The sequence below is a fragment of the Calidris pugnax genome, unplaced genomic scaffold (genome assembly GCF_001431845.1).
Source record: "Calidris pugnax isolate Ruff unplaced genomic scaffold, ASM143184v1 scaffold58, whole genome shotgun sequence".
NCBI lineage: Eukaryota > Metazoa > Chordata > Aves > Charadriiformes > Scolopacidae > Calidris > Calidris pugnax.
In genome coordinates, this window is record NW_015090868.1 from 2,517,864 (window position 1) to 2,545,826 (window position 27,963).

At 37.9% G+C, this 27,963-nt stretch overlaps 1 protein-coding gene across 2 annotated transcripts in view; it reads right to left on the reverse strand.

Moving 5' to 3' along the window:
- DLC1 (DLC1 Rho GTPase activating protein) overlaps positions 1-27,963 on the reverse strand; it is a 226,116-nt gene that overhangs the window by 103,321 nt on the left and 94,832 nt on the right. The window lies entirely within an intron of this gene.

Consider the following 27,963-nt stretch of genomic DNA (forward strand, 5'->3'; position numbering starts at 1 on the left):
GGTTGGAACTGGGTGATCTTTAAGTCCCTTCCACCCCAAACCATTCTATGATTCTATGATCTGCCTGAATCACACGCCTGCAGTTACTTTCAGATTGTTGGTATCACAAAGCTTTCTCCATCACTCTGGTGAACTTGTGCTCATAGTGTGAACTGAGAGAGGACGCCACTGGTGCTGGGTACACATGTACAGACTCAGCTGGTGAATCTCTGATGTTGGTCAACATGAACGTATCAGATTAATTTTTGTTAAACCAAACAGTTAAACTGAAGCACTGGGAATGACATTAAAGGAAAAAGGTTTTAATGGTGAGATTTACGAACTGGCAAAGAAAATGTTTTCAAAGAAAATGGCAAAATGTTTTGCTGCTCTATTTGAAAATGTACTGGAAAATCTCCTGAAAACAAATACCTTCCTTTAGTTAGGAAATTGCCTATGTACCCTTCTGTATATTTTATCTGTAATTCAGTTAGCTGTATACAGGTACTGCAGCAAAATGCATGCAAAAATAAGTGAAGTCCTAACCCTCCAACCCGTATCTAAGTAAAATTTATGATGCAGCTCTATCTCTTGTCTTTACTGTGTCTGGAAACTTAGGGAAGGCCACCAGCAGGCACAGGTTTCATATTTGGATAGTACTCATGGTGGTCACAGTCACAGAACAGACAATATTCCAACTATCTCCCAGAATTACTTTACTGTATTCAGTATTTCCTGTCCAAAGGCCAAGATGAGAAAAAGCCCAAAGAAATAGTTATGGTCAAAAGGTAAACTAGATGGGTCAACAAAGTAGTGTGCCGGACTAAAAATAATATGAGAGGAATCTGAAGGAGAGGGGCCTGTTGCTGACAAGAGAGGAATGCAGCCGGCAGTGTTGGGGCAGAAAGGTGACAGGACCCCCTCAGGAAAGAGGCGGCCATGCACACGTGTGGAGCAGCACGCATGCCCAGGGAAAAGCCTGTGTGGAATTCCAGAGGCAAATATTTATAGGGGCCAGATCCCTACCTGCCCGCCCAGCCTGCTTGGAGCCAGGCTGAGGCCTGCCCTCCCCATGCTCCCACCAGCCGCGATGGGCCCCACCATCGCTGCTCCCAGGACGGCATCTTCCCCCTCACCCAGAGCTAGCCTGCCTCCGGACTGCGACCGCTGGCTTCTCCCACTTCTCCTTTCAGAAATATTTTTAGAAATGTCTTGTTAACAACAAGCAAAGCTGTGCCTCTCCAATCTGCCTCTCGAGGCTGGATGTCCTTACTTGTAAAGTGCTGCTCATCGTTCTTAAACACATCGTTCTGAACCCAGCCAAGGGCAGAAGGCAGAGGCTAATTCCTTATAACCTTACCACTCCTCAGCATTTCAAGCTGAAGGATCTAAGCTTGCCAAACATATCTGTTTTCTATCCTTTAGTGGGTCTGTCCATACTTCAATCTGCAAAGATAACATTAAAGATCCTTTTTCCTCTTTAAGGCAAAGAGCAGAGAGAATGCGTCAGGTACTAGGATGGACGGGAATGGTGATCTCATTTTTCGTTCTGGCAACGTCCAGCTCCTAGGAAGTAAACAGTTATGCAAGCCTCACTCTCTTCAGGCTTGCTCAAAAGTCATCAACTTCCCTTCTGAGTGTTTACGAATGTGCAAACTCTTATGTTTATCTCTGGTTCATCTATGTGATTGTGGGCCCCTGAGTCTGGAAGGATGCATGCATCCAAAATATGCATAGCCAGGCAGAGACACATCGTTTTTAAAACGTGCTGCCAGCTTGAGTTTTGCCGTGACTTCCGTACAGGCTGTGACAAAGAGTATGGCCATAACATTCAGACCATCTTCTCTGGGTGGTCTACACAGCTTGCCTAGTCTGGTGCATGCGGCCGGCTTTCCCCTTGTTACAGAAACAGAATGGTAATGCCGTAACTCTCCAAAAGTATCACAAAACAAAAGAGCGATTCAGAATGAAAATTTTAGGTCTTAATAAAAAATGCCTGCTGGGCACATAGCATGTGTCATTGTTTCGTCTCTCAGCAGATGTCTCCAAATGCTATCTAGGAGACCAGATTGGCAAAGGAGCCCTCTGAATTTTGACTTTGACATGTGTTGCTTTCTAAAAGAAAATCTGGTACTGCAACATCTGCAGTATCTGAGAGATCTAATACATATCAGATCTGTAGACAAGAAGCAGCTTCCAGTCAGAGCAGACCATAAAGATTTAGAGAAATTCCTACAATTTAGAGAAATTCTATGGTTTCAATAGAAGCTTGACAGATCCCAACAAAATTCTTGATATGACAAATCCACATCTTTATTCAATTTGATTTGATGTTTTTAAAAAAGTCTCTGTTTGTCAATCAGATAAGATAAAAATATCAGAAGTTTCACTCAGCACATAGGTGTCTGGGCAATTTGTCTGTCCCATGGACTACCTTCCAGTGCTCCGCTTTCCCATGTCTCTTTAGGGAGCATCCCTGGGAGCAGGCTGCAGGTGGAAAGACTTGGCCTTACAGTGGTAGCCAATCTCTGTCATCATCATTTCCTCCTTCCCATCGTAGGAGGAAGGGGGATGGATATGTAACAGTGTGGTATTTCAAGAGAGACACTTTAATGAAAAAATCCTTCCATGGCAAGGTTTGCTTTTTAGTTCCAAGTTGAGAATAAAAAATTCTGACAGACATTATTTTTTCTAATTTCTTGCACTATGAGTGAAAGTCAGCATGTTATGGAACATAAAATGATAAATACATGCTGATGAGTTTATGTAAACTGAGTAGCCTTCTAATATACATTTATGAGCTTCAAATTGAACACGTTCCCAAATAAACACTAACAATGCTTCACAAACTTCATGGTGAGATTGGCCCTGCTTTGCAAATAGCTCCATAGCTTAATTAGAGTTCTGTGCACTTCAAAGTGTAAGCTTAGCTGGCTGTTTGTGAGCTGCAGTTTCGCTATTACTGTGTGCTACAAAAATAATAAATAAACCAACAAAGAAAAGCAGAAAACATTTCTAATCACAGCCATAAATGCAAAATAATAAGTAGTAACACAAAAGAAGATACACTTCCAGTTTCAGTTGTACATTGATCCATATTAGCCTGTTTTTTAATGTAACTGCTTATAAACTATCCTTGCATTATTAGAAAACCTAGTCTTGCCCTTGCTGCTATTTCCTGAAATACTGCATGTTAATGAAAAAAAAAGATACATTAGAGAACACTGGTGCCATAGTTTAAAATTCAAATGAGAAAGGAAGTGTTAATGCTTCATTCTGTTTAGCCATATGTGATGCACCTGCCTAGAGAAGTCTATGAGAGTATTAATCTATAGGGGTGTCCAAACACTTCCAAATACCAAACCTGAGCTGTAGAACTTTCTCAGTTATACTTCTTTCATACAGAATAGTTGATGGCAATATGCTGTGAACTGGGATCAGTTTTTAGCAATAGTCATCTGTTATGCTTTACCACAGCAAAGTAGTATTAAACATGATTGTTTCTTCTTCCTTCACAGTGACCTGACATGCAAACAACCCATTCTGAGAACTTTTTTTGTCAGCTGAGTAATACATCACACCTTGAGTGGTCCCATCAGTGGGATTAGGGCAGGACGAATAAAATTTCATAGAATAGGATACATTGCCTGAGGTACTTCTTTCTTTCCAATGGAAATGCAAATGTGGCTCAAGGCAAAACTGCAATAATAGAAAACTTCAGATCCCACCAAAAAACAAAACTGCCAAACAACCCAACACTTCCCAAACAATGTCCTATCATTACTCCCTATTCAAACTCTGTCTCTATAATCTTATTTCATAATTAACAATTTTCCTTACATGCCTTTTGTTTTCTCTCCCCCCCACTCTCTCTTTCTCCTATTCATGTCTACCTTGTCATACTAAGATAGGAAGTTCCTTGGGTTAAAGCTATTGCTCCTAAGACATCCTTTATACAAAATGGCACAACATAAATAAGATGTTAAAGCAATGAAGTCTTTGAGCTTGTCTTCAAACACAAACATTGACATTGATTGTGAATAAAACTAATTTTCTTGTAAAACATGAGTTTAAAATAATCTAGGGGGGGGGGTGGCTGGTGTCTGTGTACATAGCAGTGAGCAGAATGGGAGTGTGGGGAGTGTGACAGCAGCTGGACTCATCCAAGTCAGGGGGTGAGCCAGGAGATAATTCAGAGTACAGACTGAGATCATTCTGAACAGAGAGATCAAAGAGCAGCAAGAAATTTTAAACCAAAGAAAGAGTCTCAGTGCTTGCAGGCTAAAATGGAAAAAGCTCATTCCTGAGAAGATTTAGTGAGGTTTAGGGGGCTCATGTAAGTTGTCTTCATTAACACTGCCCTCTGTAATGTGTGTTTTATTAAGTGATGTAAAGAGTCTGAGCCATCTTCCTCCTTTCTCATCCCTGCTGCTGCCATTGCAGGAACTCCCTACAGAAGGTTTGTTTGTCGTGGTGCAGACAAGCAGGATGTAACCCTGCCTGAATTGTTGGTTTGTGGCTTCAGTGGCACAGAAAACAGGAGAAAAAAGTGGAATTTTCATAGGAAGTAACGACATAGGAAGTAGGATCCAAACTGAATCTAAACTGTTCTGATAGGTATAGGAACAGATCCTCAGTAGATGTCAAGATTTCACTAATTAAAGCACTGCTGGAGAGTTTGTGAGTGACCACTTATCCTTGCTCCATTTTTGTGCAAATGCCTATTTGTATAATCAGGTGGGGGACTTATTTTTGACAACACCTAACTTTCTCAGACTCCTGCTTTCAGTTTCTGGTATCTTCCGTCCTTTAACCATTTTTCCTGTAGTGGTCTGTGACACAATTTCTTTGAGGTGCTTTTTTTCTGGGTTCATTTTAAATCCAGCTCATTGAGGAAAAGGAACGAAAGGATACGTTATTTTCCTGGTGTTGAAAAATTCTAACAAGTTGTGCTTAAACACTTGGGTATGATTTGGTATGGGAATTTACTCTTTTGTAGACATACTAATTCTGAAAGTCCATTTGTTGTAGCCATTGACAAGCCTCTGAGAAACTCTATTTCACAGCAGCTCAGCAGCATTGGATGTTAGTGGCCAACAGTCCAGAAGGCTGCATGAACAAGAGAACCCATCTCACCTGGGCTTTTACTGACCCCACTGCTTCATTTCACGAAGGATGGAAGATGGTTGGTCCCTCATCAAATGTAATAAGGAATGAGAAAGTTGCACTGGGATTGGGAGGAAGACTTGTATACACAGCTTTATGAAGCAGAGGCAGAAACAGGGGGGGAGATGTAAGGAGAAGAGAGGGCAAGTGTATCTCTTATCTACTATAGTTGTAATTGCATGCCTCCATTTGGCAACTAAAATTCAGCTATTACATAGCTGGTGAGTACTTTTCTCATGTACTGCTCTCATGGAATTGAGTAAACGTCATGTTAAACAATTGTCTGTGCTCTGGACAGAAAAACATGCACTCGGGGTCTTTGCTGCTGCAGATTTTTTTCAGAATATTGGCTACAATTATATATATATAATTTTTTTTTTTTTTTAATAAAAAAAAAAAAAAATTATATATATATAATTTTTTTTTTTTTTTAATAAAAAAAAAAAAAAATTATATATATATAATTTTTTTTTTTTTTTCTTAATAAAAAGAAAACCTGATACACCATTAAGTGTCGCATGCTGGTTTGTAGGATGTCTTTCTTCTGGGGTTCGTTATGTCCACTGAAGTCTTGCAGTAACTGCTGATTACAAGTTCTAATGCCTAACCCTTCAGAGATAAAGAATCTAACGTTTCACTTCACCTTTTGTAAGCTTAATGTATCACAGATGCAAGTTAAAGCTTTATGGGGAGTGTCAAACATAATTATCCTGAAGATTAAAGCACTCATCATATCAACTGAAAGATACGTTCTGTTATCCATAATAAAGCCTTTGTGAATAATGAATGTACACAGCATACCTTAAAAACTTACAAATGAAATCTAAAACTCCTAAGCTAAAGTTATTATTAGATATTAATGTTTCATATTTACTCCATGAAGTTACCAACAACATTAAATGAGGTTTTAATGAGACACTCTGGTTTGCTATTCTAGGAATCGGATTGCTTCATATCTTTACTTCATTTACTTCACAGCTAATCAGCCAAAATTGCTTCTGCATGCACTTTGCTGTTCATGCTGAAGTCTGATCTTACACATGACATATCTGCCCTCTGGAGCATCACTGCAGCGTGTGGAAAATCTTCACTTAGAGTCAGGTTACGACACTGGTATTGGGGGCTGCCTGGGGAAGAACTGTGAGCTTGGACTAGCTGGTTTTGGGATCAGGGGGCTGAGAGGACACAGCAGTACTTAGCCCAACTTTTAGGTCTTGAGACTAGCCACTGGCTGGCATGTTCCCCTGATTTATTTTAGGAGGATATTTCATTATTATATGTTCAGCAAACTTTGCACTTCACAGACTCTAGAGCAAGGTGAAAATGTGAAACTTACGTTGTGCTTGTAGGGCTGGAACACTGACCTGTGTTTTGCAATAGCTCTATAGCTGACCTATTGCTGTCAAGTAATATTCTGAAAAGTAGGAGATATATGGTGGCATTCCCAAATGAACTGAGTCTGAAATGAACATTATCTGCTCTGATCTTCTTCAGTCTGAAAATAATGTAGCCATTTGTTGTTTAAAAGTTACTTAGATGATGAGGTGGGTTACACAGGAGAACCTAAAATTCTGCTTATTTTCTGTGAACTTAAAGTTTTCAGAGACGTCATTACAGTACTGAATTTATGAAGTTCTTAAAGAAAATAGGAAATATGAGTCTTGCACGCAAGGTCAATGCAAGATATTAATGGCTCTGGAATAATCAAAATTAGGCCTTGAAAAAACTTGAATATCTAAAATAGCAGCAGCAACACATGGAAAAACTACTTACAAATCTTTATGTACCCCTAGAAGCAAGTTAAGTACAAGTGTTTCTTTAAGTACTTCATAACAGAAGGGGTGAGGGAAACAATTAAAGAGCTGGTTAAATAATGGAGAACTTATTTTATATTTATAAGTAGATGAGGCAGAAATTCCTAGGAAAAATATGGTAATTGTAAGAAGGGAATAAAACACTCCCCAAAGAAGTTGAGGAATCAAACAAACAAGATGACGAAGCTCATGGGTGAGATTGACAGATTAATGTAATATTTTAAAGGTATATTTATTAAAAATAAAATGTCGCAGTAATGGTGAAAGAATATCTCAAATGTTTGACTGAAAAGTGTGGTAAAATATGTGGCATTTCTTCTTTACTATTCCTGATGTTTTAATCATAATATTAGCTATTTTGCTCACCTATATAATTGAAAAACAACTATTATTTGCATTCTCAGTATTTCCATAAGGAGTAACCAGATATACTCGAATTGGCACGATGAATCCCTTCCTGAATGCAGCATGTAGTTTTAGCCTCTCCAGTACCACGACGATGTCAACAAGTTTTGAAGGAATTCAGATAACAGCAACGTAAATGATTAAGGGGCCTGAGAGCTTGATTTACGAGGAAAGATTAAAACATGTTCTGCTTAGCCAAATGACAGCTAATAATGCAATGGGAGAGTAATGATAACAGCCTGCAAGTATTTAAAGCGTGAGCGCACCAAGAAAAGAGTGGAAGCGTTTAAGGTGGTACAAGGTTTCAAAACACTGACCTGACATTGAAGAGAGTGTTGTGTTTGTGGGTGTTTTTCCTCCAAACTAGGACTAACTAATCTATGGAGTTTATGTAAGGACAAAATAAAATATCTGAGTACAAAATCGAGGGGAAAAAAAAGTGCAAATGTAAACCAGAAGGCTGTATGTCTCAGCAATGGCGCAAGTCCTCAGTATAGTATATATTTAATCATAGAAGTTAGCGAGATCAAAATTGACATAGCAAGATTTAATATGACAAATGAGCAGAAATATAATACTAGAGGAAGCATACAGCAGTATCATAATTCGTACCCTCTTTGGAAAGAGACGACCCTGAAAGCAGGTTTGCTTTGCTCAAAAAGTTTTGCAACCCCTTGATAACCTGTAACCCCTTCCTGGTGATACAGGACCTGATATTCAGACATAGAATTTGTCATATCGAAACTTCAGCCTCACAATTGAGACTTGATCTTCTGATACACAAGCTATCAATACGAGTCTGTATTCCTCGAGTACAGAAATGCATCAGAAAAGGAGAACATGAAGGAAATACCAAGGGAGGGGGGAGAGACGGGAAAGGTTAGAACTGTCAAACACACACGTACGCTAGCGAGTACCCTGAGTACTAAACTCAATAGATCTCAACTGAGAGGTTACAGACGGTGAATCTCATTCTTCCAGGCAGGTTTTCTGAATAGTTTATCTGGGATATTTCTAAGGCAGAACATTTACTGTGGTATCAGAGCTCTTGTCAAGATGCCTGTGACTGTCACAACTGACAGTCCATCCACAGCACTGAGGAGAGATCTGGAAGGGCCTCCATCAAGCTACTCCGTCAAAAAGTCTCTTTCCCAAACTCAGACCATTCTGGTGCATGCAAAAAACCCACTCTGATCATCTGCAAATTCTGGAAAAACAGCTCGTCATGTTTGCATTTCTAGTACCTTTTCTTTGGTTATTTTCTGATTATTAATATTCAGTGGAAGCAGTGAATCTAAATCCCTTACAAATGTTGAAAATTCCACTTGAAATTAATGCCTCCAAGACACCCTTGTCATGGAGGGTATTTCAGCAGGGCTGGGTTAGCGATGCCTGATGGACAGTGGCAGAAGCTTGAAAACACCATAAATAAAGGGCTGAAACACAGTGGTTCTGCCATGCTAAACCACTACTGTAACATTTTCTGGGAAAGGGTAGGCCTCACATCTACTCTGCACAAATTCAATATCAACTTTACCAAGTTATTATATTTGCACAACTTCTACTTGGCATCTGCTTCCTCCTGGTCCTCTCATAAATAGAAAGGGGCTGTGCCAGCCCTAGTTCTGACACTTCTTTCATATGACTGATATAACATTTGCAGAATAATAATGGTCCTGATTTGTCTTGATCCAGAGCAGAATCTCCACAACACTCATGTCATGAACGCGCAAGTCTTTAGATCAGTTCTCACCTTGATTTAAAAGCTTGAGAAAGAAATGGAACATCACACGATGTGAGGACTTAAGACCACGAAACAGCAAAGCTACTAGGAGATGGAAGATGTTCAAACATCATCATTGGACTTTTTCCTCATAATTTTGTATTGGCAGACGAAGGTATAATTTCCCTTTCTTCCTGTATGTCATATATGGGGGGAATTCCTGTGTTTCATGAAGGCAGGGGAATCAGATTATCCTCTGTAAATGTGCAAACTAATTCACCTATAAGGCCATACATCACTCTCAATATACCTTCTTTGCTCTGAAATAAGGGCAATGTACAGTCTAAAGCAGGGATGAAAACAGAGAACATTTTCATGACTGGATCTTTTAAAGCCTAAATGGTGCATATATGCATCCACACATTATTTAAGTAATACTAAAAATGCAGAACACTCATATATGTTCTTCTATATGCACACTCATGCGTCAGTCCATACCAAGAATATAATGTCACTTATGAGTCAATATTTGAACAAAGAGCAGACACAGCTAGATAGGCCACCTGCTGTACTAGGTCTTAGTACTTGCATACCCAAAGTGTTTACAGGCTAAACACAGGTATCATTGCTTGCTGTACACAACAAACCAAAGAAAGAAAAAGAAACAGCAGACACCCATTGAGTGCTTTTGCATTGGCTAAATCAGCTCAGCCCAGTTTGCTCATATTGGCAACTTTCTGAAGGCACTAGGATAGAATGAGCGTATTTTTAGGTGACATTTGAAGGAAAACCAGGAGATAGCATTTTTACAAGGATGTCGGTGAGTTTTTTTCTGTCAATATATATACTACCCTTTAGTCAAATACCAGAAAAGATTACCTATATGGACCAAAAAAAAAAAACTTCTTTACGTATGAAAACTTCCACCATAAGTTATGGGAAAAAATGTTGTAATCTTGTATGACAAGCAAGTATACTCTTCTACTCTTGTTGTATTGTTCTTGAAAGACTGAATCTAGACTGATTCCTGAAATTTGGAGTTGACTGTGGAATGAGTAGCTGTCAGTGTACTGATAACAAAGTTAAGCTTGGCTAATTGATCATAAAAGTCACAAATAAAACAGAAATATATTTCTAAAGGTCAAAACTGAAATCTATACCATATATGAAAATACATAAGGAAATCCAAAGGGGCAATTAAGAAACAGGTTTTAATGTAAGTCCTTCAATATTAAAAAAGTTTTGAAAGGCTGTGTCCCTACAAAGTCATGACAGCTCTGAGTTTCAATTAATAGGATTAAATTCAATTACCGAATTAATCTCATTTCAACCAGAATAACCTAATTATTTGATGTTGAAGAGCTCCTCCCCATGTGAGAACTTTAAGGTTTCAGCATCTGGACAATAAATTTGCTAAACAATAAATTCTGGCAACTAGGATTAAGAATGATGTAGAACTTTAAATAAAATTTCAAATAAGCTCTCAGATATGCTCTTGATAGATACTGAAAATTAATTTAGATCAAAGATACATTAGTTGGATCCTGGGATTTGGACTTGAAACATTAAAGACCTTTTATTAGTTTTTGACTAGGGAAATCATGCCATTTTTTAAAGCTTACCATGCTTCAGAGGTGAGGAGACTACAGAAAAATTGTTTTCACTAATTTCAAGTTAAGATCTTTATACACATCTATATTCATGTTCCTGCTACAATGTCTTCAGAAAAGTACTACTGATCACCAACCAAAACATGGTCTATATATAGTTCTCATACCTACCTATGAAATATTAAACATGTCTCTCCAAAACCATCTGTATATTTTGATCCTCAGCAGTTATATTTTTTCCTCTGTAAGAGCCAATACAAAGTAAACTTAAATATATCCCCAATGAAATAATTTCTATTCTACCATGGAAATCTAGGTTATCTCCAGTTTTCTGGATACTGTAATTTCTTAAAGTTCTTCCATAAATGCCCTGCTCACTTGTGAATCTACCTTCCTGCTTGCTTCAAAATTTCATATTCAGGAGAAGGTTAGATGTTTCTGCACCATTTTATGGAAAAAGGGACTTTTTCTCCTTGCAACTTTCAGATTGTTGTGCATGATGTGTAAAGACAGTAATGGACACACGGAGCACAGAGAGGCTCATGCAAACATTTGAAATAACTCTATTTAGTTTATCAATGACAATCACCTATGAAAGGAGCTCTCTTGGGAAAATGATGTGAGACAGGCTGGTAACTCCTAACATCTACCACACAAAGATGTTAAAAAAAGGCTAGATAAGCATGAAAAACTGAAATTTGAAACAAAGAACTGAACTTTGTGTGAATTTCAGTAAAAGGGCTGCTCTCAGAGAAATGCATGTAGGAGGGCAACTAGAAACACGTATGTTCACGACATCTGTTGCATTAGCAGCAAGCACACGCTGACCTTAGGTCCATTCTGCTCCTCCTTGCCTGAGAACCAACGTGCTGGATTCCTGTTGGGTAAAAAAATGCTGACTTGTTCTGAAACGGTGTCTAGTGTTACTGTAAATACACACTGCTTTTACAGTTCCCAGCAGAGCGCTCTCTGCACGGAGGTTACATGATCTTTATTCTCCTGGCAGGAAATAAAAGATGTTAATGGTGGGGACCTCTGTTCAGAACAGTAGCACTTGGTAAGAAGAGGAAGGACTAGAGCATGGTTATGTATCAACAGCCTACGTAAAGACAGGGTTTGCATTGTGAAAGTGCGACAATTTTGGAAATGCTAAAAGATCCACAGAAAATGCAGGAACAGATGAGGAGACTACTGCAATAGAGACTGTACAGCTGGGGGAGTCCCAAAAGGCAGCAGAACTGGGGTGAGTCACAGGGGAGTCCGGATGAGGATGGCTGTGTAGCTCATACACATGCCTCATGACCACACCAGCACAGCAAACACAAGGGTAGAAGGGGGGATGTTTAATCTGCAAACGGACAGCCCGTAGCAGCCTCCAATCTCCAAAGAGAGCCCATAGTTGCTGTTAAATACCAGAAACTGTTGTAGTAGCTTTTGAGTGGCTGTGTGGCCACTTCAAATCTTTCAAAGTCAATTAGGATTGCATCTTCTTAGTGTTTAAGTACATTTTCTATGGCAAATTCTCTATGCTTGTCTGCATCTTGTGCAGCCTCTTTAAGGCATCTACTTCCTAAGACACTAGCAGCAGAAAGCTGCTACAGGAAATATCTAATTTATTTTCTTGATAGCTTTTTTTGTCTTTTTTTGTCCCTTATTGCACCAAACTGCTCTCTCATTCAGTACCAGGGCAACTGTTTGCACAGCTTGCAGAAAGCCAGCTCACGAAAACAACATGGGTTAAAAAATAGATAGACTTAATGTGAATCATTTCAGTGCTCCAGTTTACAGCAAATGCTTGAATTCCTGAACTTAGAAGGCAGTGAAACACAGTTGAGGAAGCAACACGGTGACTCACTTTCAACACAAAGCTCTCTTTCAGGCAACTACAACTTTCATTCTTTCTGTGAAAAGGTGAATCACAAGCTGGCCCACAGAATACACGAAGAAGGATATATATTTTGCAAGCACAGCAGATTCATGCATAATGAAAACCAGGAATTATCATCTGAACTGTAAAGCCAGGCTATAGATCATGTCTAAAAATTGACAACGTGTATTTGAAAAGAAATCCACATCGAGATCCAGAGCTAAACAATTACAATGACTTTTGAGAGAGGGATATTAATCCCTAACATTTCAGGTAGGTGGGTTTCATACAGGTGGCTGAGCATACTGTAGCTCACCGCTGTAATGCCAAGAGATGAAAAAGGAAGTAGAGACACAGTCAGAACATGGTGGAAGTATTCAATTCCCATTGAAGGTCTGCTTTGTTCTGCAATTGAGTAGCTTTTCCTTGTGAAATATGAAATAGTTAATCACGGTCACCTGGTTGTATGTTGAATGAACACTTTAAAAGAACAATGAAAAAATGCCTTAAAAGTATACAGGAAAGGAAGACGAGGGATACAGTCATACTGAGCTAAGACATACACATTACAAGAAACAGTGTAAGTATTGGCTGGTAGATACGCTAACAGAGGAATGTGCACATGGCTTGGGAGTCCTTGTAGGTGCTACTAAATAAGGAAGTTTCATTCCTGGCTCCGGTTCAGACTCCAACTTTGCTTTTTGGTCAGCTCTCGTGGTGTAGATAGTTTGTGACAAACAGCACCAGGAGAAATAGATTTCTGTTCTATTTGTGATGAAAAGGTTTGAAGGAATGGAAACTTATCAAAGAGGAACTGTGAAGGAAATAAATTGTTGAATAGGTGTCAAGAAAGCTTTAGCAGAAGATGGTAGAGATTAACTTAGTTTGACATATCATAGACTGAGTCATCACTTTCTGTTGATTACACTAGTGAATAGGAAAATGCTCTGGAAAATGAGCTGGAAAGACTCCCCCAATTCAAGTGACATAACATGACCTACAATAAGATCCTAAGCTATTCAAGATGACCAGACTTAAGCCAGGAGTATATACCACAAAAGTGAGGAAACCGATGCAAGGAAAAGAATGCTAGATTTGTTGTTTTTGTTTGCTGTGTAATCAAACAAAAACCAACATTATTAAAAAATACCCCACCTTACTATGCAAAACAGGTTGATTTACTTGAAAACTGTAGTTGCCTTAGAAGAATTAAACTGTTGTTTAGAATGAAGTCATGAGTTCATGTACAGAGGTCTGGCAAGCTAGTGGGGGTCAGCTCTGCACCTAAAGGCTTGAAGCTATACAGGTCTTCTTTGGGAAATCCCAGTAAACACACTCAGGAGATGTTTGGGGTAGGGCAGTGAAGACAGAAGGGCTTGGAGGGACACACAGAGTTGGAGGGCACAGTGGAGTGGAATCCAGCTCAGCCCTCATAAATGCTGTGGAAATTGGGTATGGATTCCCTATTTTTAATGGAACTCATATGGGTATTAAATCCAGGAGGTTATATAATGCCCAGTAAAAATTGGAAGGGTGCACCCTTCCGAGACCCCTTAACCGAGTCTCATTAAAAATGAGTTGGTGACATATAAAGGTTTGGTCCACTTCTTCATGAGTTTGTGCTGCTCTCAACATGAAGCACTGCAATCTAAGCTACAGAGTGTCCTTTCAGGGTTAGATGTAAAGCAATTTGCTGACTTCAGTCTGCAAGTTACGCAGTGGCTCTCTCAAGAGATCCAGAGCAGGTAATGAAGTAAAGAAAAAAAAACTGCATTGCACCTTCAAAGTGAGTTAACTATAATTAGGTATTACAGATATGACTATATTTTTGTCATAATAATATAGTGATTATAACATCACTGGAGAGAAGAATTATGGCTCTCTGATTTTCTTACCTTAATCTATTTAATGCTCTTTAAGAATAACCCTTAATTTTGGCAGCTTGTAAATTTTGGTTTGGTGATAACTGCTCCTCTGCAGTGTATTTTATCCCTCAGATAAATATATGTAGGGCCAGTTGACATGTGTTCTCTGCTTTAACAGAGGGATTTTTTGTTTCTGTTAATATAAATTAGCCTTTTTTGCTCAAGGAACTTCATCTTTTAATTGATGAAAGATGAAGGCCATTAATACTTCACCAATTAAATAGGAATTTAGGTACACTGTGATTATGATTTACAACAGTTGTGTGCTCCAATAATTAAAAAGATTCTGTAACAAACACCAATATTTAACAAATCAGTTTTTTGGCACAATGACCAAGGAATATCTCTTTCTACAGTCTGTGTAATTCTTTAAAATGTTGCAAATGGAAATGCTTTAAAAATTCTAAGGGAAGAGTATGTGAAGAACGAGGATATCCTAATTCTATGACAAAAGTGTACCCCAGAATTTGAGCTCTTTACAGCATAAAGCAGAGCTTCTCAGAGTATATGACACTTTTCTTATTTCTTTAAGGACTGTTTTATTAATGGATAAGTGTCTAATTGCTGCAGGCTCAGGAAAGTATTAAGCCTTTGAGTTCACTTGGCTCTGACTTGACTGAATCAATGAAATCTGCTGCTCCTTATCAGTGAGATCTGCTGTTCAAAGGTCCATTAGGAATAAAAGCAAATCCTGACTCCTGCTGTGTGAGGACGTGTGTAAGGGCAATGCCTGCTCAGTGCTGATAGGGCTGGGATGTTGAAGAGAGCTGGTTTTCTCCCAAATTAACCTGGAGCCCTGCCCCTGAGCTTCTTTATTCTCTATCACCCAGATGTGAGGGTTTGTCTGGTTTCATCAATTTGTAGTTCGGTTGCTGACAGAGTGAGCACTCATGCAGATAATAATTTGGTATTCAGGCTGTAATTATGGCTACAGTGACTTCCACTTACCCCTCCTAATAACTCAGCATGCTACCCAAAACACGATTGGTACCAACACATGAACAGCAAGCCCTGAATGTGTCTTGGCATAACTCTGCCCATTCTGAAGACTAGTCCCTTTTCAGTAAATGTTCAAATGTAAAACCTCAAAGATAGTTTGTCAGAAGGAGCAGAAGTGGAGAGAAGAGTTAGGTGAAAGCAGTGGTTCAATGCTTTTGCTAGACTCTCACTGGAGCATATTTTCCATGCGTTACAAGAGGTATTGCCCTTCCCAAACCTTATCTGGGAAGCAAGAGGTGTTTCCACTGAGAAAATGATTTGCTCATAAAATCATATTTGAATCCTCGAAGCAAGGACTAAACCTGGAGAAATTAATGGTAGAAAAAAGAAGCCAAAATAAATTCATCTGATTGATCTTTTTGATCAGGACCTCACAATGAGAATAAACATGAATCTCCTACTACTGCTGGTTTCAAACAATCCCTGGTCCATGCTATCTCTCAAAGCGTTCATGGGTCTTGTCTAGAAAAGTGCCAGGTGCTATGGGCCAAAACCACAGCAGGAAGCATGACAGTGATTGAACAAGAGTGCTAACTGCATGTCAGTACTTGAGCCCGTGTCCTGCCTGGTTTACTTGTGCAGATGCCGCTGAGTGACTGGGTCTTTGAATGAGGTGCCCTTCTGTCCTTGGTGACCGGCTGCTGGATGTGTACAATCCCAAGTCTGATCATCACGTAGCCTATACCTCTCTCTGACAGTACAAATGAAAGAAACCTATGTGACTCAGCCGTAGCTCTTTTAAGAGTGGAAATTCCCAGTTTTTTTATTTGTGGTACTTCATTTTTGTCATCATTGGATTTCCAAGTCTATCTCCTAGATTTCTTAATGGAGAGGGAAAGAGCATTTGTAAGCTATTGTGTAGCACTATATAGGAAATAACCATAAAGGAATATAGGAGCCAAGTCCTTTCTGGTTGTCTGCACTGTACAGGTTTAGCCAATACAATTGAGGTTTTAAGCAGTGCTGCTACTGCATAGTACATGTCAGACAGGGAATTTTGATGCTGGAGCTAGTAGCAATATGCTTGCTGCTGCTTGCTGAGCACAGCTGGAAGTCTACAATAATGACACATTTACTTGTCTGTTATCTTTGACAATTACAATTCTCCATCTCACTTCAGTCTATTAAAATGATTGTCCATACTGCAGAATACTACAAAGGCACTTACTTTGTCTTTGTATGTTGCTTTATTTTTAAGGTTTTATTTTGCTTAAGGAAAACAGGTAAGGAAGCTTAAATAACAGATCTCAGGAAATGAAATGATCACTCCATCTCTAGTTGAACTGGAATGCACTTAAGAAAATAAGAGAGAGGCTTAAATTAGAATCATGGGAACTAGTGAACAAAGCACCAAAAAGCATGAAACCCCAACACAGATGTAGCAAAGATTTTCCAGATGTGGAATTCTTTCTATGGATCAGTAGAGTTAGCTTAACTTACTTAAGCTATAATGATTATTCTGGGGAAAAAAAAAAAAAGTATGGCTCATTTCTTATCTCTCAGTCCTTTAATATAACTAAATGCAATTTACTTTGCTGAAGATTTTTATCTAGATTTGCTTTATGAAAAGATGTCTGTTTCTTATTTCTCTTAGTTTGTCTAATGTGACATCCATTGCCTCTCTGGAAATGCCCTTAAAATGTACCACAGGAGTTAATATATGTAGCAACTTCTTAGGCTGGAACCTTTCCTGCTTAGTTTTTCAATGGCCAATTCCTCATTAAAAACCAAGTCTTGATTACAACTGAAACCTGTGCATATATATATCTTCACAGTTTTTAGTATGGTCTTTGGTTATGTTTGTGTTTTTATTTCTTATGAGAGATGCTGATACCCTTTTTTTTTCTTTGCTCTTTATTCAGATAAAGAATTTCCTTGACTTACTATATTCTGATCATTGATTGACTTCTGCAAATTTTAAGATCCGTCTAATTATTGCTAGAAAGATTCCTAAAAAAAAATTCTGACACATTAAGAACTAATTCAGTATTTGCATAGTGACTTATCCACTGGAAATATTGCAACGCTAATTTGACATCCTGGGCAAGTTTTGAATTGGTACCCTAGGTTATGATTTGGGTAAATCTTATGAAAATCAGCGGTAGGACTGTCTTTAATTAAAGAAAAGTTTATACTAATCAATTTCTCTATTATCAGTTTGTCTAGACTTTTTCTAAACCTGTGTAAAACTTTTGCATCTGCAATATACTGAGGCAAGGAGCTCCATAGTTCAGTTCTAGATTGTGTGGAGACGTGCCTCCCTCTGTTCCCATTTACCACCTTTATTGGATGTCCTCTCATTCTTTTACAGGCACAGACAAGCAATTGCACATAAACGTCAAATGGTTATCAACACAAAGTAATCAAACATGGACAGCTATTGTACTGGGAGACAAAAAAAGGGATAAGGTGCTAAAACTTTTATTGTTGGAAGGAATGGCGGATATTAAATCCCTGACTGAAAAAGCCAGTACTGCTTCCAAGCTAGCAGTGACTCCTACTCTAACTCGTGTGCCAGAAACGCTGTCTTCTACTTGACCCATTGGTATTGTGTCATCCTGTAATAGCTAATTGAGTGGCTGGTAAAAGGCATTCTTCCTACAAATGCTAGTCTGGATCCATGCTTCAAAAACATTGAATCCAACTTTAGTTGTAAGGATGATCCTTAAAAAAGTACAAGTCTTAGATCTTCCTCTAAAAGGGCGAAGGAAATTTTAGGAAAACTAGAGATTATTCTCACGTATCTCTTTCAACTTTGCAGTTATTTTCCAGCCACAAATGCCCTGATAATGAAGAAATTATACCTGAGAAAGTTGATTAACCTGATATACACTTTAAAGTTTTGCCAGAGCTGGTGTATCAGTTATGAATGTGATATAGAGCCCTGACGAATACACACTTGTGCTGACACAAAAAAATGTTACTCCACTCCAAGAGTTCTCATGAGCTACACCACAAAAATAAGTCCTTGGCACTCTTCAAACATGCTAGAGTTTCATCCCTGCTTTGAAAGCCTCCCATAGTAACTACAAGAGCAACATCTTTCTACTGTAGACATGGGCTTTGTTCTGTAAACAGTACTCTATTTAAGTCAATTGATAGATAACAAATTCTTGCCAAAAGTCTCAGTCTTTCCTTTTCTTCCTTGCAACATGGAGAAACATTGATTCCAGAATGACATTGTAAATTAGACAACCTGCCTGGAGGAAGCAATGGCTTATTTTATTAATTTTCTTCTTTGCCTTTTAACAGATATTTCAACTGATCTTCTCCAATTTCAAGCCTGTATTTTTGTATGTATTAAAATCTAATAAAAGACTTGGATTTAGCAAACTTCTACTTACAAGCTTAGTCTAAACTCATGTGACTGGAATGATTACCTGCAGGAATAACTCCTTGCAGATAACTGCATTTGGCAGTTGTGTCTATCAATAAACTTATTTTTCAGTTCCTTCTTTATTTTGATACTTATGAATTAAGCAAAAATTTCATCTAGTTATCTGATTCTTTTCTAAAGTGTCTTGAAGAGAAGATTCATTAATAGCCAAAATCAATTGATAGAATATGGTAGTAATGCAATTGCATGAGGCAACTGACTGACTTGGCATATAAGAATTGAACACTGGTACATTTTGATGATTAATAGTATCTACCATATGCTAGAGAATCAGCACTTGATTTGATTTCCATGTCTCGATACATGCAAAAGCAATCTAATTTTATAGGAGCATTCAGAGAGGAGATTTCATGCAATGGCTAAACTTCATGACTCGGTACCACAAGGTATTTCAAAATCTTCAAGATAATGAAAAACACCTTTTGTCAGATATGGTTTGGATCTTTGAGTTTATAGACAATAAAAGATCTAGTCACTCAGGCTGAATGTGCCACAAACAGATACAGCATCCTCTCAAGCACCACTTGCTATGCCACAAGGTATTCAGAGAACAAGTCAACAACTCTAACAAGAAATAAAACATCCAATCTGAGCAACCTGTGAGCTGCAGTTACATACAGCCCTGTCATTGTGCTGCCAAGGATGGTTCCACATTAGGAAGACACTTTGCCTCCAGGTGTGCCTAATACAAAGCTTGCTTTTGGGTATCTCTCACCTGAGTTCTCAGCATGTCCTAAGAGGAATGTAAATAAGCATGACTCCTCATCAAACATCAAAGAGCCCTTTCTTTTCCCTAAGGATTTGTGAAAAGGAGCTTCTTATTGTAATAAGACAGGAGTTTAAAGTGTGCATGTAAGAACCTAAAATACATAAACAACAAACGCCTGTGCTGACTTTGTGGGGTAAAGCCCATATCCCAGGTGATCTGGGACTGAAACCATTTCTTAGTTTTCTGTTTTAACAGATGCAAAAAGAGAAAAGTTATCTCGCCATACTGCCTTGAGTGCTCTAAGCTCTTTATATTAAAGATGATTTAAAAATCATTCAGCTCTTTGGTTCACCTTCAACAACTCTGAAACAACTTAGCAGTCCAAGTCCTATTTTCAAATGTGAACAGAGAAGCATAATATGATTTTACAGATGTTTTGAATGTTGTCTAGGAACCCAAAGAAATAAAGAAGAGCTTATTAAATTTTTCAGAAATGACTAGGTACCTTTGTAATTCTGTGCCATGTGCACATTTTACTACCCAAAGGCTGGGAATTGGTGTACAATTAGCAGGTGTTACAACAGAGACGACATATTTCATCTTCGGGTACCTAAAAAGCTATGAAAACATAGCCAATATTATATTTAAAAATTTGGCTCTGGGCACCTCAGCTTTCCAGAAGCTGAGTCTATTTCTGGACACTGAAAAAAAAAAGCCCATCACCTGATTTCCAAATCAACAATCACATCACTTCTTTGGAAACCATAGCCTAATGATTACATGTCAGTATCCATTAAGACCAAGCAAACTAGTTTATATTTCATCTGAATCAACACAAATCTTTACCACGAACTCAGTCTGAACACAGTTAAGCTAGAATTAACTTGATTAACTGGTTATCACCATTTTCTTGTTCTTCTTGTTACAGCCAAAAAAGGAAAGGAGAACAACTTGTTCATGTTCGCTTTGATTTAAAAGCTATTTTGGGTCAGGGACTATGTTTCTGGTGTCCAGTACAATAAGAGATCACAATTTGGGCTGGGTAATATAAATACTAACAAACCACCTTGCAATTGATAACTAACTTCATACTGAAAAGCAATTTAAGATTAAATATATGGTACAAACCAGAATATACTGAGTCTCAGTTTAGAGTCTGTGTGGCAGTGTTCTCAAATGTGAGCATATTATAATTAGTTAAAATGTAATATTAAATTGAATTTGCTGAAACTAACAAATTCATAAGCCTTCTGCTGTACTTTCTGCTTTGGCAACAAAGAGCTCAACCATGAAATGCTGTTTCCCACAATATTTTTGTTTGCAAGTTGGGATTTTACAGTCTGGAAGGGTGGATAAATAAATGATAAAAAACTGGCTGGGAAGCAGCTCTATGGAAAAGGCCCTGGGGTCTTGGCACACAACGAGCTGAGCATGAGCCAGCAGTGTGCCCTGGCAGCAAAGAGAGCTGACAACATCCTGGGATGTATCAATAAAAGCACGGCCTGTAGATGGAGGGGAGGGATTATCCCCCTCTATTCAGTGCTTGTTAGTCCACATCTGCAATACTGACCCCAGTTTCAGAATCTTCCCAGTACAAGAAAGACATCGATAAAAAGGAACGAGACCAGGGGAAGGCCACCAAGCCGGTCAGGGTCTGGATCACTGTGGGCTGAGGCTGCAGGACTTGTTCAGCCTGAAGACATGACAGGACCTCTCACAAGACCTCATAGCAGGACAAGAAGAAGATGGAGCTCAGATCTTCGGATTGTGTATGTGAGGATGACAAGAGACAACAGGCATAAACTGAAACCAGAAAGGATCGTCTAGGTATAAGGAGAACTTTCTCCTCCATGGAGATAGTACAGCAGTGAAACAGGTAGCCTACAGAGGTTGCACAGGCTCCATCCTTGGAGGTTTTCAGATTGGATAAAGACCAGATTGCATGAAGTCCTGACAAACCTTGTCTGACCTCAAGGCTGGTCCTGCTTGAGCAGGAGGTTAGAGAAAGGACATCCAAAGGACCCTTTCAAGAGAGTTATCCTGATTTATCCTTTGTTTAACCATACTTCACCAATAGGTGATGAAGTTTGTTATGAGAGACATCCTTACATTTTATCAATCTGTGATGAAACATACTATTAATGTCAAAATATGTTTAAAAGACTCCAATGCTAATGCTTGGCTAAAATAACTTGCTTTAACATAGAAAATATATATTACCTTAAACCCACATTGGATTGGACAGAAAAGGGACAACTGAAAGATTTAGCATGATGGTCAGCAGCAGTAATCGCTTAGCTGGCACTACATACATCTTTATTCCTGTCAGGGAAATATCTTGCTTTGAATAAGGTAATTCTACTACAGAAGTTAAAAAAAGAGCAAAACAGAAAAAAAAAATAAATAATCTAAATCCAATTGCTGACCACAGGAATATAAGGTACTGGGGCAGTGCTTGTTTTCTCTAAAGCGAATACTGACATTTGAACAGTTGAGGAAATATTTAAAGCTGTTTCTACAATTAACATAATCACCAAAGGACCTAGAAAAATATCACAGCTACAAAAGCATTTAAGTGTATGATATTTACCAATGCAATGTAAAAATAATGGCTTATCCTTGTTATTGGCCTAAAATACTTTCCAGTATTTTAAAGATCAAAATAAGAGACTATATTAAAAAATTAACAAAATTAAATGTCTTTGGAAGATAACAACAACATATTTTGATTCAAAAAGCTCTTCCAAAGGAGTATAAAAATAGATGCACACTGATGGCCCATATTAATGCAGGTAGAATAAGAAAACAGAAGCTGGCTAAATATTTAAGAATTCAATGCACGAGAGGTTCTGCTAGTTCTCGGATACTTCAGATTTACTTTATTATTATGCAATGATTTCCTGGAATTTGTTTTAGCCTTCCCGAAAGCACCTGTTTTCCTGTTCAGGCATGGGACCTGAATGTTTGTGACCTCCTTTGATGCTATACAGCCTTCTTGACTGCCGGCTCCCCCTCAGAGCACATTCACACCGCCTGGCCCTACCCTTCACTTTTTAAGACTCAAGTACAGACAATCACGAGGAGTTTTAGGGGCCATCCTGCTTCCAGTACATTTAGCATGTATTAAGTGGACTTTCAGAGGAAAGCTGCAGTCCCAGGACCTACTGTTTCCTCCAAAACTTAAAGAAAATGGTCATGGCACCTTAAGATTAATGAGACTTTGGCTTTGTACAGTGCCACATGTATTTTAAAGTGTACGTGTTCATATCCACATGCATACAGTGAATATGGTGTGACATTGAAAAAAGTGAAGTAATTTGTTCAGAAGAACAACTAAGGTAGTGTGCGGTTAGTAAGCCACTAAAAATCAAATACCAAAAAATCATGACATCAGCTATTTACTGCATTTAGGAAAAATAAAGAAAACCCAACGACTAAACATCATCAGGAATCGTAGCATGAAATGTCAGCTTTCGGTATCTATTGGCATCACAAACCTTTTTTCTAGTAATGAAATAAATGGAATAAAAATTTATCTATTAGCATCTATTAGTGTTTGGCAGATGTCCATGCATATTCTGGCAGAGTTTCTGTAACTGTTTTTTTAGCGTGACCAATCGAAGTGTGAGTGCTCACCTGACATTTTTATTTAGAAAGCAAACACTCAGCTAAAACAAATTTTATAACTGTTGCAACTTCAATAGTAAAAACAAGATTCCCTAGCTAGGAACTGGTACTTCATACCAAGGTCTCACAAAAACACTAATAAGATTGTTCTACTAAAACTAGATACAACACTTACAAAAAGGAACAATAATTCATTTTGGCCAGTTTATTCAAGAATACTGGCTAGAGATATTGTAAAGCAGCCAGAAAACTAGCAACTGTGCCAATTAACTTGTATTTCTCTCCAGTTTATGTGGAAACTGATATCCTATAGCCAGTCAGATTCAGTTTTTTAGTGTTCGCTCTAGTTTCGAAGTTAGTTATGTACGGATGAATCTTTAATGACTTTATGAAAAGAGACTGTCCAGCGGGTACTGCTCATAGAAAAAATTGATTTCTCTGGATCTAGAACATGTGGAGATTTTCTTTTTTTTCTTTTTGATTAGAGCAGCAGTTAAATTAAATGACATTAAAAGAGCTCTACCTAGCGTGCCAAGCAGTTGGTCTTTTATGTGCCTTGTTTAATGGCAGTGAACCTGTTGCTACGGGATTGTCGAGGTCCTCCCGCTGTGAGTTCTCACAGACGGTCCTGACCCGCCTTGTCATCACTCCATCACCTCCTGTTCTGCAGCTCATCTCACCATGGGGCAGAGCACCAAGCGTCCTCCACTGTCTGACACCGATAATTAGAGTCTGAGAGAGGAAATACCCTGCCGTTAAGGTCCCTTTAATCGTCTGTGTATTCGTCTTCCTTGTGAATCAAAGGCAACCAGGGAAATTAACACCAGAGAATATTGAGCCTGTACCTTATTAAATGGTATCTTTACCAGAAATCTAGAGAAAAAAAAAAAAGGGACTTGTTCACTGCTAGGCCCATATTGTGATACTAACACCAGGGAGCTTTCAAACACTTTACATTGGCCAGAGATCCAATGAGGCTGCTTTCTCTGACTGTGCTTAATACTTTCCCCTCTTCTTTGCTTGCTAATCACCAAAACATAGATGAGGAATGGGCTATCAAATCTGTTCTACTCCATGTCAAAGACTGGCACTTCTGTGCCAAAGTAAATCTCTCTAACAAATTAGTTAGAGGGTACTGAGATTTACCTAAAGGGGTTGTGCACTTTTTCCATAGTATGTCTTTAAAGCAAGAGGGAATATTTTGGTAGAATCATGAAAGGTCTTAAAAGCATGCTCACTTGCTATTCTGCTAGGGAAATTTACTGCTACAGGTGAGCTGTGTCACTTGCTTTTTTATATCGTCATGTGTTCTGTGCTTTTTAATTGATCCAAGTTTGTACTTAATAAGTGTAGTATTCAATGACTTAAACTTAATTTTATTTTTAGAGCAGCAACTTTGCTAAACGTGTGTGTTCAAGCAAAATACCACAGGGCAGTTGTTTTATGTACAGGAAAAATTTATTTATTATAATGCTGACCACTATGAACCAATGGTGTTAATATTTATTTAGGGCTAGACTAAACCTTCTGCCCTGTTTATGTGATAGCACATAGTTTCATCACCTCAAGAGAAATAAGCTGTGCTAGTCCCTGACCAGATGTGGATATCCACTCTATCTCTCCCGCTGGCTTTGTTGTAGCTATGTTTCTAAGTTCACTATTACGTACAAATATTTGAGGATAGATTGTGAAATCATGAAGTAGGTCCACTAAGAGACTTAGGCAATACTTCTAATATTGACTTATAGTCATTTCACCTTTGATTTGAAGGTGTAATGTTGATCTTGATTTTGATCTTGTTTGCTCCAGAAACTGAAGTTAGCCCTGAATTAAGAACCTCACTGTGGATTTACCACACTGAATATTTGTATCTATGTCAGGAGCCATCTTGACTCTTCAGGTAGTGGAGAGTTAACCAATACCATTCATGAAGTCTCATGTGTGATTCACATTGCTAAACCAAATGCTGACATATATAGCCAGGTGAACTATAGAAAGGTTCATAAGTTGATTATTTTTAGACTATAAATGAAGCCAACACCACTCTGACACAGACACCTTCACTACTGACAAGATGGACCCTCCATCCTTCAAATTTCATAATAGTTCATAGACAGAATTTGAGAATAAAAATCACAGTAGTCATCAAGGTAACTAAAGGCCTGGGAGTACATAAATTACTCAAAAGGCAGACAGATACATCTAAAAACCCTGGCCTATATTCCTGATTTAAGTGCATACAGTCCCAGTCCTTAATCATCTCTTGGTTTAAGCCGTCATTTTCCCTGATTGTGCACATTGCTTGATCTTAGCTTCTACCTTAAAATAAGCTCTTTTGAAAGATTTCTTTTTTTCACCAATGCTAGAAATGTCAACAATATTGAGAGGTCTTAAAAATGCATTTCTCAGAAATAGCTGATGTCACAGTACATCATTTGCAATGCCCTAATTCACACAACTTGAAGCAATAGTGTACACAGTTAGGCATGATTGATGTTCTACTCAGTACACTGATCATTTATAGATTTTTGCCAAAAGGACTCTCCGCAATTGCAGGTTTTACTGCAATTTCCACTGTAAAAAATGGTTATGCAACTCTTGAGTTATTAATCGACAAAAGTAGCAATGTTTTCAGATTATGTTTGGCTTTGCACTAAATCTAAAAATAGTGTGGGTTGGGTTTTTAAGTATTCCATCTGAAATTTGTATTTGATGTAGTCAAAATTTACTGTGTGTTGGAAATTACATAAAAGTGAGAAAATATTTAATTTCAAGGATTAACAACTGCTATAAACATAATCAGTAATGTGTGAACTTCTAAGGTGCTTAAGCAGCTTCGTCCACTTAAGGTTTGGTTGCCTACAGGAAAAGTGTTTGAAAGTATCAAAATATCTGGAGTCTACAGAACAGAAAGTCATGTAGAAATAGGTTCTTATTTATGTATATAGAATTTCTGAACCAGAAGCATTGAAATTACAGCCTTTCTACTGTCTTGTATTTCTCATTCCAATCCTGGATGAAACTAAGTTGTATGAAGTAGGAAAGAGGGAGCTACAAGAAATCACTTCAAATTCTCAAAATGAGAAATGATGTTTGAATAGACATTTTGAGTACATTTTTAATCCAATTTTAATACAATGCTATCTAATCTCTTTACCTACTGTGTTATCATCATCCTCAGTAGTAAAATAAAGAACTACTTCTTTGTGTTCTGTAATATTTTGTAATATATTTTAGTTTGTTTATAATGATATACACTGTAAAGAGTTAGATTACTGCTATTTCCAAATAAATATCAAAATTAGTATTTGTTTTTTTCTCCTACAGCTGACATGCAAATTTTCTATAATTTTGTGAAGGCTTTTACACCTTACTTATGGCTTTGTCATTCATCTAGTTAACCAGAAGCAGCAATGATCAAACACAGGCTTGTTAAATTGCAAAACATGAAACCTGATTGCCTGAATCAAGATCCAATAGCATTTGAAAAAAATTGCACTAACTACCCCTAGAACCAAGTGACTTCAGTTGATAGACCTGATTTAAATAATCATCTCCCTAACACACACTAAATATTTCTAAAAAAACATCATAACCTCATGAGCTCCTGAGCTTCAAAGAGTAAAACAAAAGCCACTTTTCCATTCTAGCTTGTGCTCATGTACTCGGAAACGTCAGTATACTCACTCTACTAACTCCAATTAGTATTTGTAATATTAAATATAATGCAGTCCACACAAAAAAAAAAACCAAGATAACAATGAAGTCTGAGCAGGAAGAAGGAAGACAGACACATATTCATACCCATGTGTACAGATTATAAAGTGTATGCCAAAAAGCCATTTGTTTCATACCATCATCAACACTGCCATGATAGGTAGTTTTGACACTGAAGAAGTAAGCAAAGAGCTTTGAGATTTATTTTTGATTTTACAAGCTGTTACCTATGGCAAACACTTCTTGCAGCTCTATTCCTCTAGTATAAAAGTGGGGTCTCTGTGCCCTGAAGATTTTTTAATGAGTTTCAGATAGCTTTTAGTCTTGGATGGTACCTAATTGCTAAAGATGTACAAAAACCTAGAATGTTGCATGGTTCCTTGACAAAGAACTTGAAAATAGCTGCAAATAGTAGGGCCAGTTATAATCAGTTTACATGTTTGGACACAATTTAAAGAATGTGGGCAAATACAAGCTGCCTCAAAAAAAGAAATACCAAATAATACCACCTGCGAAATCTATAAAGAAAATGCTTATAAAATGCGAGTCATGGTTTGGGAATTATTTGAGAACTTCAACAGCTAAAATAACAACATCCTGACCAGACAGCTCCATTGCTTTTACAGCACTGATTAGCGCTGTTGCTTTTGTCTCAAAAACTATTTTTAACCTATTAATCTCCCTTAATAAGCAAAAGAAAATAAATAATCCAAACCAGGATAACACAAGAAAATATCACCATCAAAAACAGACATAGATCAGAATACCAGGTGACATTTGGATATTTTGAGGTATTTTTCAAGCTATATTTCAAGTACAGTAGCAAACTACCAATTAAAATAAATGCCTAAGCAGCCAACAGATTCTAGAGATCTATAATGCTGTTTATCACAACAATACACCCATTTACCAGTGTTTAGCAGACAATCACTAATAGATTTCACATACCAACACCAAAGCACATATAATGCTCAGAGAACACATATAACAGAAAAGAATACAAAAGCAACCACTCGATATTCTGA